At 40.4% G+C, this 12,500-nt stretch overlaps 1 protein-coding gene across 1 annotated transcript in view; it reads left to right on the top strand.

Moving 5' to 3' along the window:
• LOC113820804 (uncharacterized) overlaps positions 1 to 12,500 on the top strand; it is a 74,505-nt gene that overhangs the window by 9,274 nt on the left and 52,731 nt on the right. The gene's annotated exons all lie outside the window — the stretch shown is intronic.

Below are 12,500 nucleotides of genomic sequence, written 5' to 3'. Positions count from 1 at the left end.
GAGTGAGTTTGTGTGTGTGTGTGTGTCTTGAGTGTGTCGTGTGCGTGTGTAAGTAAGGATGTGTGTGTGTGTGAGCGAGCGTGTGTATGTGTTTGTATTTTGCCATTGTTTTGGTCCAGATATATGATTGTAGTTGCCTGTCCATTCCTTTACAGAATATTATTAAAAATCAACCCTCCTACAACCATATCATAACTTCTATAACTTCCATATCAAGGGCATCCCACTCGGGGCAGCGGTCACTACCTTCCAGAACCCCCCCCCCCAAAAAAAAAAAAAAAAAAAAAAAAAAAAAAACAAGAGAAAGATGGCGCTGTCCTAGCCCATCCGAGGGAATCCGTTACTTAAAAAAAACGGATCGTCATAGAACTGTCCGAATCCCTGTCAACACAGTGTTTTAATCTGTGAAAACGACTTGAGTAATGTTACGGTATTCGAGAACGTGTCAATATGCGAACGCTATTTAAACTGGTGGTTTTGGGTCGTTAGATAAACTGGGTCTCGTTGGATTCTTCGTGGGAGAAATTCTTTGATGTTTAAATGTTGTCCGATTAATGGTTGTTGTTTTTTAAGTCTGGTAAATTGAATAAATTCGAAGTAAAACGCCAAAATGTTTAAAAATATATTCTGTAAATGGACACAGGAAGAAAAAGATGTATACGTATCCAAAAAGAGATATATAAAAAAAAGACGTCCATTTGATCGTTACCAAGATAGGAAAACTTTAAAATCCGATGGAAAAATGTTGCAAAGAACGATTTCTCATTTTTAGAATCGCCATTTTTTGAGATTTGAAGGTAAAATGGCGAAGGGGCAATCTAGGGCAAATGCGACAGGAAAATTTTGTGACTGAAGATGAATTGGGAGGCTGAGGTAGATGGCAGCACTAATCAGTATGAGAGAGTATAACTTTCTCTCTCTCTCTCTCTCTCTCTCTCTCTCTCTCTCTCTCTCTCTCTCTCTCTCTCTCTCTCTCTCTCTCTCTCTCTCTCTCTCTCTCTCTCTCTCTCTCTCTCTCTCTCTCTCCTTTTCCTTGACATCATGAGATTTATTGTTCATATATTATTCTTATCAATATTATTGTTGTTGCTATTGTTTTAAATTATTACCATTATTCCCATTGCTATTACTGTTATTACTACCATTACTACTCTTATTAGCCAAACGAATTCCTTTAATTCTGTGCAAAAGTAAAATGACTCATCATGTTTTTCATTTCTAACTTTTTTAATTTGCATGTATGTTATCAAGAATATTTATTCCTTATTTCGATCTCCATCCGTGGCGAAAGGAGCGGCATAGAAAGGACCGAAAATAGACTTGGGTAACGTTCATGTTGGAAGGATGAGAGGGAAAAGGTGTAAAAAATAAGATGGAAGGATGAGAGGGAAAAGGTGTAAAAAATAAGATGGAAGGATGAGAGGGAAAAGGTGTAAAAAATGAGATGGAAGGATGAGAGGGAAAAGGTGTAAAAAATGAGATGCTGGAAGGATGAGAGGGAAAAGGTGTAAAAAATGAGATGCTGGAAGGATGAGAGGGAAAAGGTGTAAAAAATAAGATGATTGCGCTGTGCCGGTAAACAGGAGGAGGATTGAGCTGGTCGTTAGCGGATGAGAATTGCCAGTTCCTGAAGTTCCTGAATGGGCAATGCAAACACGCACACACCTACTCATACCTATACGCACGCAGATACGCTCACACACACAAACATACATGCATACACACTCACATACATACATACACATACACACACATACACACACACACACACACATACATACATATACATACACACAAACACAAACACACAGCAGACAGGCGGGGAAGGGGAGACAGAGACACATAGAAGGAGAGGGAGGAAGAGAAAGAGATTCAAAGGGACAGATGGAGAGAGAAGAAATAAATGCTTTAAAATTATATATACTTGTCTTTATTCATAATAATGATAATGATAATAATAATGAAAGATTCGGAATCAAAAATATCAAAACTGTGCCCTATTTTCGTTTAACTAGACATACAGTTAAAAGAAGCACTTGCCTTATGTACAAATAAACTCAACCAATTCAGAAAAAATATAAATGACAAAATTAATTATGGCATTAGCTTCTAGACGACATATTGTTCATTATCGTTCATCATGCAACACGGCATGAACATTATATATATTGCAACGTTCTGCAGGCAGTAAGTGCTCAGGGAATTCATGCAATCAAGATAGTCTTATTTGTTCTCTTCCTTATCATCTTTCTCTCTCTTCTTTTAGTTATCTCTTTCTGTTCTATTCTTTATCATCTCTTTCTTTCTCTTTGTTCTCTTCGTTATCATATCTTTCTCTCTCTTCTCTTAGTTATCTCTTTCTGTTCTCTTCGTTATCATTTCTTTCTTTCTCTCTCTTCTCTTCGTTATAATCTCTTTCTTTCTCTCTATTCTCTTCGTTATCATCTTTTTTTTCCTCTTCAAATTCTCTCCCCTTCGTCTCTTTTGTTTCGCGTAAGTCTTTATCTTTTCTTTATGTCTTTCTCCTTTTCTTGCGATCCTTTCATGATTATCACCGTCTCCTATTTCCCATCTTCCGTCTCATTTCCTCGTGGATTCTAAAATTTTATTCTTATCCTCCCCTTGCTGTTTCCTTTCTCTTCATCTTTACTCTCTTTTCTCTCCTTTCTTTTCTCTTTTTCTTTCAAATGAAACGAAACAAAGGAACGGGAAGGTTAGGGAAGCCTGAGGTCCCCACAGCACAGGACAGACAGACAGACGGACTGATTGACTGACAGACAGACAGACGGACGGACTAATAGACTGACAGACAGACGGACTGATTGACTGACAGACAGACGGATTAATAGACTGACAGACGGACTGATAGACTGACTGACAGACGGACGGACAGACAAATAGACTTACAGACTGACGGACTGACTGACAAATAGACTGACAGATGGACTGACTAATAAACAGACAGAGAGGGCGAGGGAGACTGCGATAAAAAGAAGAAGAGGGAGAACAAGAGGAAGAGAGATGGGGATATAATGATGAAAAGCGGGAGAGAGAGAGAGAGAGAGAGAGAGATCAAAACAAAAAGAGAGAGTGAGATGAGGAGGATGCATAAATGGGAGAAAGAAGGAGAGGAAATGAACAAGGGAGAAAGGAAGTGTGGCGTTGGACGAGGGAAAGGGGGAATGAGAAAATCGAAAGAAAGAGAAAGATGGACGAAGGGAAAAATCAGAAGGGAGGGGAAGAGGAAGAGGAGACAGAAACCAGAGAAAAAAAAGAAGAGGGGGTAGGCGAGAGAAAGAAGTAGAATATAAAAGGAAAGAGGAATGGAGAGTAGAGAAGAGAGTGGGAAGAAAAAAAAATAAAAGAGAAGGATACAATTAAAGAAATGATGACAGGCACGTAAAGACGAAAACCGTTAGAAAGAGAATAGCAAAATCAGCCAATCGTTAGAGCATACAAGTCTTCGGAATGTTTTGGCGGGAACTTTGAGGACAAGAATAAACGTATTCGGAACAAGTGAAATGGCGAGAGCGATAGAGCTGTCAAGGGATTCGGACGAGTGAGAAAGTGACACGTTCTGCGGATGAAGGAATGAAGAAGAAAAACAAAACTGGGGATGTACGGTATATCCGCTTATGTAAAAAGACTTTTTTAGGTGTGAAAAGACTTTTTTGTTTTTTTTAAGTGTATTTTTATCCTGGCTGGTGGTTAGTTCTCTTTGATTCTCTCTCTTCCTCTTCCTCCTCTTCGTTTGTCGTCTCCTTTTTCCTTCCTTCGGTTATTCCTGTCCCGCTCTGGTCCCCAAAACACACACACTCACTCGAACAAAAAGACAAAGAAGAGAGACAAGCAAACCTCGCTCACTCACACACAGAAAGACAAACAGAAAGGAGAGAGAGAGAGAGAGATACAAAGACAGAAACAGACAGAGAGAAGAATGAGAGAGAGAGAGATACAGAGACAGAGAGAAGAATGAGAGAGAGATATACAGAGACAGAGAGAAGAATGAGAGAGAGAGAGAGATACAGAGACAGAGAGAAGAATGAGAGAGAGATATACAGAGAGAGAGAGAGATGCAGAGACAGAGAGAAGAATGAGAGAGAGAGAGAGATATAGAGACAGAGAAGAATGAGAGAGAGATACAGAGACAGAGAGAAGAATGAGAGAGAGATATACAGAGACAGAGAGAAGAATGAGAGAGAGATATACAGAGACAGAGAGAAGAATGAGAGAGATATACAGAGACAGAGAGAAGAATGAGAGAGAGAGAGATACAGAGACAGAGAAAAGAATGAGAGAGAGAGAGAGATACAGAGACAGAGAGAAGAATTAGAGAGAGAGAGAGATACAGAGACAGAGAGAAGAATGAGAGAGAGAGAGATACAGAGACAGAGAAGAATGAGAGAGAGAGAGAGACAGAGAGAAGAATGAGAGATACAGAGACAGAGAGAAGAATGAGAGATACAGAGACAGAGAGAAGAATGAGAGATACAGAGACAGAGAGAAGAATGAGAGATACAGAGACAGAGAGAAGAATGAGAGATACAGAGACAGAGAGAAGAATGAGAGATACAGAGACAGAGAGAAGAATGAGAGATACAGAGACAGAGAGAAGAATGAGAGATACAGAGACAGAGAGAAGAATGAGAGATATAGAGACAGAGAGAAGAATGAGAGATACAGAGACAGAGAGAAGAATGAGAGAGATACAGAGACAGACAGAGAGAGAGAGTGAGATACAGAGAGAGAGAGAGAGAGATACAGAGACAGAAACAGATAGAAAGATACAGAGACAGAGGACGAGAGCGACGCATAAGCCAACCTCACCCACAACCCCCACAAATGCATCAGTAATAAGCGTGGGGTATTGAGCCGGAGGGGGGGTGGGGGGGGCGTTGCTTTGGTCTCCTCATTAGGGAAGCTGAGGTATTCCTTATCCTCGGACCGAAAGTACGATTGTCCCAAGGGAGGGGGAAGGTGGGGGTTGGGGGGTGAGGGAAGGTGGGGGTTGGGGGTTGGGGGATTTCCCTCTCCTCCATCACTTCTCTCGGTCTTCCTGCTTCCCCCTTTGTTTTGTTTATGGTTTGTTTGGATGTTGTTGTTTTCCTTCTTTCTTTCTCTCCTTTTTAGTCTTCTTTTTCTTGTCTTTTTTTCGTATTCTTTTCCTTTTTTCTTCTCTTTTATTTGTTATTCTTCAATCTTCACCTTTCTTTTCTCTCCTCTCTCTCTCTCATCATCCTTCTGCCTTCCCCTCTCCTCTATTCCCATGCTACTCGTTCTTCCTTTTCCCAAGTGGTTCCCGTGTATTTCTTCTTCTTCCATACCCATCCCTTTTTTTTTTTTTTTTTTTTTTTTGGCCTCGCCTCTCTTCGTTCTCCCATGTTTCCCTTTCGCTAATATTTCTTGCCCATTAGTCCCATTTTTTCTTCCTCTCCCCTCTCCTTTTTATCTTATTCGCTTTTATCATCTTTCCCTTCGCCGCCGTTCCTCCTGCTCTCTCTTTCCCTAGTCTTCCTTGCATATATATTTCTTCCTCCTCATTATCCTTCGTTTCTTTCTGTCTCCTCTTCTCTCTCCTCTTTACCCCTCACTTTTTCTCTTTCTCTTCTCTCTTCTCTCTCGCTCTCTCTCTCGCTCTCTCTCTCTCTCTCTCTCTCTCTCTCTCTCTCTCTCTCTCTCTCTCTCTCTCTCTCTCTCTCTCTCTCTCTCTCTCTCTTCCTCTCTTCCTCCCCATTCTCCCCCTTCTTTTCCCCTCTTTTCTCCCTTATTTTTTATTTATTTATTTATTTTTTTATTATTATTATTTTATTTATTTATTTTTTTTTTGTCTCCTTTCCTCCCATATCTTTCTCTCCCTATCCCCTTCTTGTCGTCCTTTCCCCCTATTTTTTCTCCCCCTCCTCCCCCTATTTTCCTCATCTTCCCTGTTTCCCCTCTTTCGTCCTTGATCTTCCACTCCTTTGAGACATATTTTTTTGTCCTAGTTTGTGGCTGTATCCCACTGACCTTGGCTTTGGTCGGAAAATATTTGTTCGTTTCTAATATTATTTCGCTTTGTGAGAGTGTTTCCTTTTTTCGTACCCGGGGGATCTACAGCGGAGGTACGGGGTTTTACGTGCAATATATACGCAAATAACGACTTTATAACCATACACACACACACACACACACACACACACACACACACACACACACACACACACACACACACACACACACACACACACACATACACATACACACACACACACACACACACACACACACACATATATATATATATATATATATATATATATATATATATATATATATATATATATATTTATATATATATATACACATTTATTATATATATAGATAGATAGATATAGATCTGTGTGTAAAGAGAAACAAGCAGAGAAATATCATTGATAATTAATGATACATATACCCCCGAAAAAAGATGCGCACAAAATCCCCTAAAAAGTCCCCCAGACTTTTTTTCTTTTTTTTTTTTTTTTCTAAAGGACGACAATAAAACCCAAACAGAAATGGCAATCCACGCTCTCTGCCAACAATATCCCGCAATATCCACCTCGGCCTCGAATGGAAACTATTCGGAAGACATGTTGGCCGTAGTCGACACGGACATGATTACGGGAACTTCGAATAAGCGATTTAACTTCACTCTCGAAGCTCGATAACGGAGGGAGATAATATGCAGTCAGCGGAAGAGAGAGAGAGAGAGAGAGAGGGGGGGGGGGGAAGGGAAAGGGTATACATTTCTGTTTTTTTTTTTTTTTCGGATTATTATTACTTATTTATTTTATTGTTATCGTTCTCTCTTTTTCTTTCTCTCTCTCTCTCTCTCTCTCTCTCTCTCTCTCTCTCTCTCTCTCTCTCTCTCTCTCTCTCTCTCTCTCTCTCTTTCTCTTTCTCTTTCTCTTTCTCTTTCTCTTTCTCTTTCTCTCTTCCTCTCTTCTCATTCTCTCTCTTTCTCTTTCTCTTCTCTCTTCTTCTCTCTCTTCCTCTCTCTCTCTCTCTCTCTCTCTCTCTCTCTCTCTCTCTCTCTCTCTCTCTCTCTCTCTCTCTCTCTCTCTTTCTCTCTTTCTCTTTCTCCTCTCTCCCTCTTTCTCCTCTCTCCCTTTCCTCCTCACCTCCTCCTCCTCCCCCCCTCTCCCTCCCTCTCACTCCCTCCTCTTCTCTATCTCACTCACTCACTCAGTCCTTTCAAACCCGCCCTCCTCCTTTCCCTCCACACCACTCCCCCCTCTCTCTCTCTCTCCTCCTCCTCCTCCTCCTCCTCCTCCTCCTCCTCCTCCTCCTCCTCCTCCTCCTCCTTCTCCATGTCTCACTTCTCCCTAACTTTCTCAGCTCTTCCCCCTCCTTCCTCACTCCATAAAATACCAATAAAGAGAGCGTGAAGACGGATGCTGCATACACTCCGCCCCCTCTAAGTGTCAGATCCTCTCTTGAAGAGATGCAACATTTCCGATTGAGAGTTCCACCACGCATAACAAGAGTGAGCATTCATTGCATAACTGTGGAGGGAGGGTGAAAAGGGGAGCATAGATTCATGTAGTAGATGGATTGATGATTGAACGTTGCATAACTGTGGAGGAAGAGTGAAAAGGGGGACTTACATTCGTGCAGTAGAGAGAGAGAGGAATAATGCATAGCTGCAAAACTGCAAAAGGGGAGCGTAGATTCATGTAGTAGATGGATTGATAATTGAACGTTGCAAAACTGTGGAGGAAGAGTGAAAAGGGGGACTTAGATTCGTGCAGTAGAGAGAGAGAGGAATGATGCAAAACTGCAAAAGGGGAGCGTAGATTCATGTAGTAGATGGATTGATAAAAGAACATTGCAAAACTGTGGAGGAAGAGTGAAAAGGGGGACTTAGATTCATACAGTAGAGAGAGGAACAATGCATAGCTGCAAAACTGCAAAAGGGGAGCGTAGATCTGCAAAAGGGGAGCATAGATTCATGTAGTAGATGGATTGATATTTGAACGTTGCAAAACTGTGGAGGAAGAGTGAAAAGGAGGACTTAGATTCATGCAGTAGATAGGTGAACGTTGCATAGCCGTAAAAGGAGAAATAGATTCATGCAGTAGATGGAATGATAATTGAACATTGCATAACTGTGGAGGAAGAATGAAAGGGGCATATACTCATACAATAGATAGATAATTGAACATTGCTTAACCGTTTGGTGAAAAAGGAGGTCTAGATTCATTCAGTAGATGAAGAGATGAATGAACATTGCATAACTATGAAAGAGTGAAAAGGAGGCATAGATTCATACAATAGATACATGAGAATTGCATAACTGTGGAGGAAGAGTGAAAAGGAGGCATAGATTCATGCAGTAGAGAGCTAGATAGATGAACATTGCATATTTATGGAGTATTGAAATTGGAAACATGTATTTATACAGGAGATAGATGGATAGATGAGTATTGCATAACTAGAGTGAAAGAGGAAGTCAGAAATTCATACAGTAGATAGACAGTTGAATAACGTGACAAAAAGAGAGGTTGAGGAGATAACTATGATATTGTAATCTGTTTGTCATAAAAAAATACGGAGATAATTTTTCAGCGTTAGGAAAGTAAATTGGCAAAATTCAGTAAATAATTTGGTCCACGAGAAATTGAATGTCAGGTCTTGAATATCTGATATTCGAAAAAAAAAATGCTAAAGAGAATTAAACAGTTATTCTCACACACAAAACACAGTACTATCAACACAAATAACAAGGTAGAATGTTAGGACTTTTGCGTGTCTGAAAAATTTATATGCGAGGAACAAAACGTTAAAAGCAAAAAATACTTAATCCAAAACATGATAATGATATTTTTATAGACTGAATTTAGAAATGAAAACCTCCCTCTAATTTAAAAAAATACCACCGAGGAACACTTAGACACGTAATTAGCAAATGTACCAAAATATTCTTTGTCAGACACGTCGAGATAATCTTTTCTTTCTTTCCTTTTGGCGAGAGTAGATTCCGTGATGCTCAGACAGACACTTTATTATTCTGTTTGGATATGACAGGTACCTTTTTTGACACGGTGAGACACGTCTTTTTATTATTATTATTATTGTTGTTGTTCTCTTCTTTTTCTTCTTTTTTTTCTTCCTTTGTTTCTTTCCTTTTTTTCTTTCCCTTTCTTTTTTTCTTCCTTTTATTTTTTTCAACCTTTTTCTTATTCTCTTTTCTTTTTCTTTTTCTTTCTTTTTTTCTTTCCTTTTATTTTTTTCTTTTTCTTCCGTTTCCTTTTTTCTCTTTTCTTCCGTTTTTTCTTTTCCGTTTTCTTCTTTTTCTTTTCCTTTTTACCATTCCTCTCGGCGTCCACTTCGTCCTTCGGTCAACGGGCCTTTCTCCCTCCTCTTCCCTCCTTAATGTTATTGGAATCGAATCAAGTCCTTTTGACGATTTGATTTCCTTTCTCTCTCTCTCTCTCTCTCTTTCTCTCTCTCTTTCTCTTTCTCTTTCTCTTTCTCTTTCTCTGTCTGTCTGTCTGTCTCTCTCTCTCTCTCTCTCTCTCTCTCTCTCTCTCTCTCTCTCTCTCTCTCTCTCTCTCTCTATCTATCTATCTATCTATCTATCTATCTATCTCACTATCTATCTATCTCTCTCTCTCTCTCTCTCTCTCTATCTCTCTCTCTCTCTCCTTCTCTCTCTCTCTCTCTCTCACTCTCTCTCTCTCTCTATCTCTCTCTCTCTCTCTCTATCTGTCTATCTCTCCCTCTCTCTATCTATCTCTCTCTCTCCTTCTCTCTCTATCTCTCTCTCTCTCTCTCTCTCTATCTCTCTCTCTCTCTCTCTCTCTCTCTCTCTCTCTCTCTCTCTCTCTCTCTCTCTCCCTCTCCCTCTCCCTCTCTCTCTCTCTCTCTCTCTCCCTCTCTCTCTCTCCCTCTCTCTCTCTCTCTCTTGATTCTTCAAAGTCAGCGTGTTCGTTTTTTTTTTTTTTTTTTTTTTTTTTTTTCATTCGAATCGGGTCCTTTTGGCGATTTGATTTCCTCTTTTTTATTCTTCAAAGTCAACGTGTTTCTTTGTTTGTTTGTTTTTCATTGGAATCAGGTCCTTTTGATAATTTGATTTCCCTTTTTTATTCTTCAAAGTCAACGTGTTTGATTTTTTTTTCTTCTTTTTTCTGTTTTTTTTTTGAGTCCTTTTGACAACTTGATTTTCGTTATCACATCACCATCATTGCTTACATCCTAATTATCATATAATTATCATATACTTCGCCGTTACTAAAGCATTCATCGTCATCATCACTATCACATTTGTTACTTATTCCATCATCACCGTCTCGTTACCTCTTATTTCAACCACATTCATTACAACCATATTCACTATTGCAACTACTTTCACCATCATTAAAACCCACATTCACCATCAAAATCACGTTCACCATCATTAAAACCCACATTCACCATCATGGTTAACCTAGCTTTACCTACACCATCACTCATCACCACATTCAGCGTCATCACCACCATCATCACCTATCACCACATACAATGTCATCACCACCACACCAACATTACTTACACCACCACCTCTCCCCCCCCCCCCCCCCCGCAACCTCCATCTTTACCATTCAGAGTTATTTTCATATTATTTTCTCAAACTTTTACGCTATTGCCACGTGTCTTCCTGCCTCTTTCCATGATTGGAGATTAGGGGGGATTGGGGTGGGGGATGGGACGGGGGGAGGGAGGGGGGGATGTGTTGATAGTCTTCGGAAATGTGAACTTCTGGCTTTTATGTTTCTCTGTTTCTCGGTCTGGGTCGGTGGATTCACTTGATCTAGTTATTTTATGTGTTTTTTCTTTCTTTCTTTCTTTCTTTCTTTCCTTTCGTTTCCGTTTTTATTTGTCTATCTGTCTGTCTCCCTATTTCTCTTTCTCTTTTTCTATCTCTCTCTCTCTCTCCCTTCTTTCGTCCCTCCCTCCCTCCCTCCCTTCCTCCCTCTCTCTCTCTCCCTCCCTCCGTCCCTCCTTTCCTCCCTCACTTTTTCCCTCTCTCCCTCCCCCTCTCCCTTTCCCCCTCTTTTATTCCTTCGCTCTCCCCCTCCCTCCTCCTCTCTCTTCCTCCGTCTCTCCTTTCCTCCCTCCCTCTCTCCTTCTCTCCCTCCCTCTTTCCCCTTCCCCCTCTCATGGTTATATGAAAGTAGAATTAATTACATCAGATTTTATTGGCGTCACATTTTATTTACAGGAAATGTAGTTTCTATTGAGAGATCAGAGTGATCGAGTAAATTACATGGAACAGAAAAAAATATGATAAGATTTGTATGTGTGTGGGGTGAGGGATGAGTGGGTGATTGTGTGTGTGTATGTGTGTGTGTGTGTGTGTGTGTGTGTGTATGTGTGTGTGTGAATGAGTGGGTGTATGTTTGTTTGAGTAAGTAAGTTGTGTGAGTGAATGAGTGGGTGTTTGTTTGAGTAAGTTGTGTGTGTGTTTATGTAAGTATGTGTGTCTTAGTGCTAGTGTGAACGTGTACTCTTATGTGGATAGGCTAGTGCTGTGTAGAAAGAAATACATAGAGGTCTCTATATATAAAAAAAAAAATGTAGACCTTGTACAGTGAGCATCCTCCAATTATCACTTCGAAATAAGTTTTCCTCAATCATTGATATCACCTCCCCCTCTTCCCTACCTTACGAAAGGGGAATAAAGGTGGTACAAGAAATAGATGAGCGAAATGATAGTAAAAATAGTTGTAAAGATGATAACGATATTAGTAATGTTGGTGAAATTGGGAATGATAACAATAATGATAGTGATAGTGATAATAATAACAATAATGATGATAATGATAACAATAATGATGGTGATGATAACAGTAATGATGATAATGATAACAAGGATGATGGTGATTATAACAAGAATGATGGTGATAATGATGATAACAATAATAATGGTGATGATAATGATAACAAGAATGAGGGTGATAATGATAATAACAATAATAATGGTGATAACAATAATGATAACATGATAATAGTTGACGAATAGCATTACATCTAAAAGAAAAGGAATGTTACTAATAAGCCCACCCAGCGGAGGTAATACACGAAGGAGATATATCTGACCCGAGGCGGTCGGACCGGAGGCGAACCGGGAACGGATCGATCCGGCCCGCATAACGGAATGCGTCGGGTATTTGCGTGTCGGGAGTCGGGGGGGGGGGGGGGGGGGGAAGGGTGTCGGGGAGGAAATGAGGAGGGGGGAAATGAGGAGGAGGCATAGGTAAGGAGGGAGTGGATGAGGTGAAATAGGAGGGGAAAAGGAGGGAGGGGATGAGGTGAAATAGGGGTGGGGAGGAAGATGAGGAGAAGGAGGAGGGGAGGAAGATGAGAAGGAGGAGGTGGCAAGAAGGAAGGGAAGGAAGTAGGAGGAGGTAGCATGGAGAAGTGCAGGATGAGGTATGGAAGAGGGGAAGACAAGAGGGAGGAGGAAGAGAGAAAAAAAGCAGGATTAAGAGGAGGAAGTA

Source organism: Penaeus vannamei, chromosome 23 (assembly GCF_042767895.1).
Source record: "Penaeus vannamei isolate JL-2024 chromosome 23, ASM4276789v1, whole genome shotgun sequence".
In the NCBI taxonomy this organism is placed as follows: domain Eukaryota; kingdom Metazoa; phylum Arthropoda; class Malacostraca; order Decapoda; family Penaeidae; genus Penaeus; species Penaeus vannamei.
Note: the sequence above shows the minus strand (reverse complement) of the source record. Positions and strands in the feature narration are given on the sequence as shown.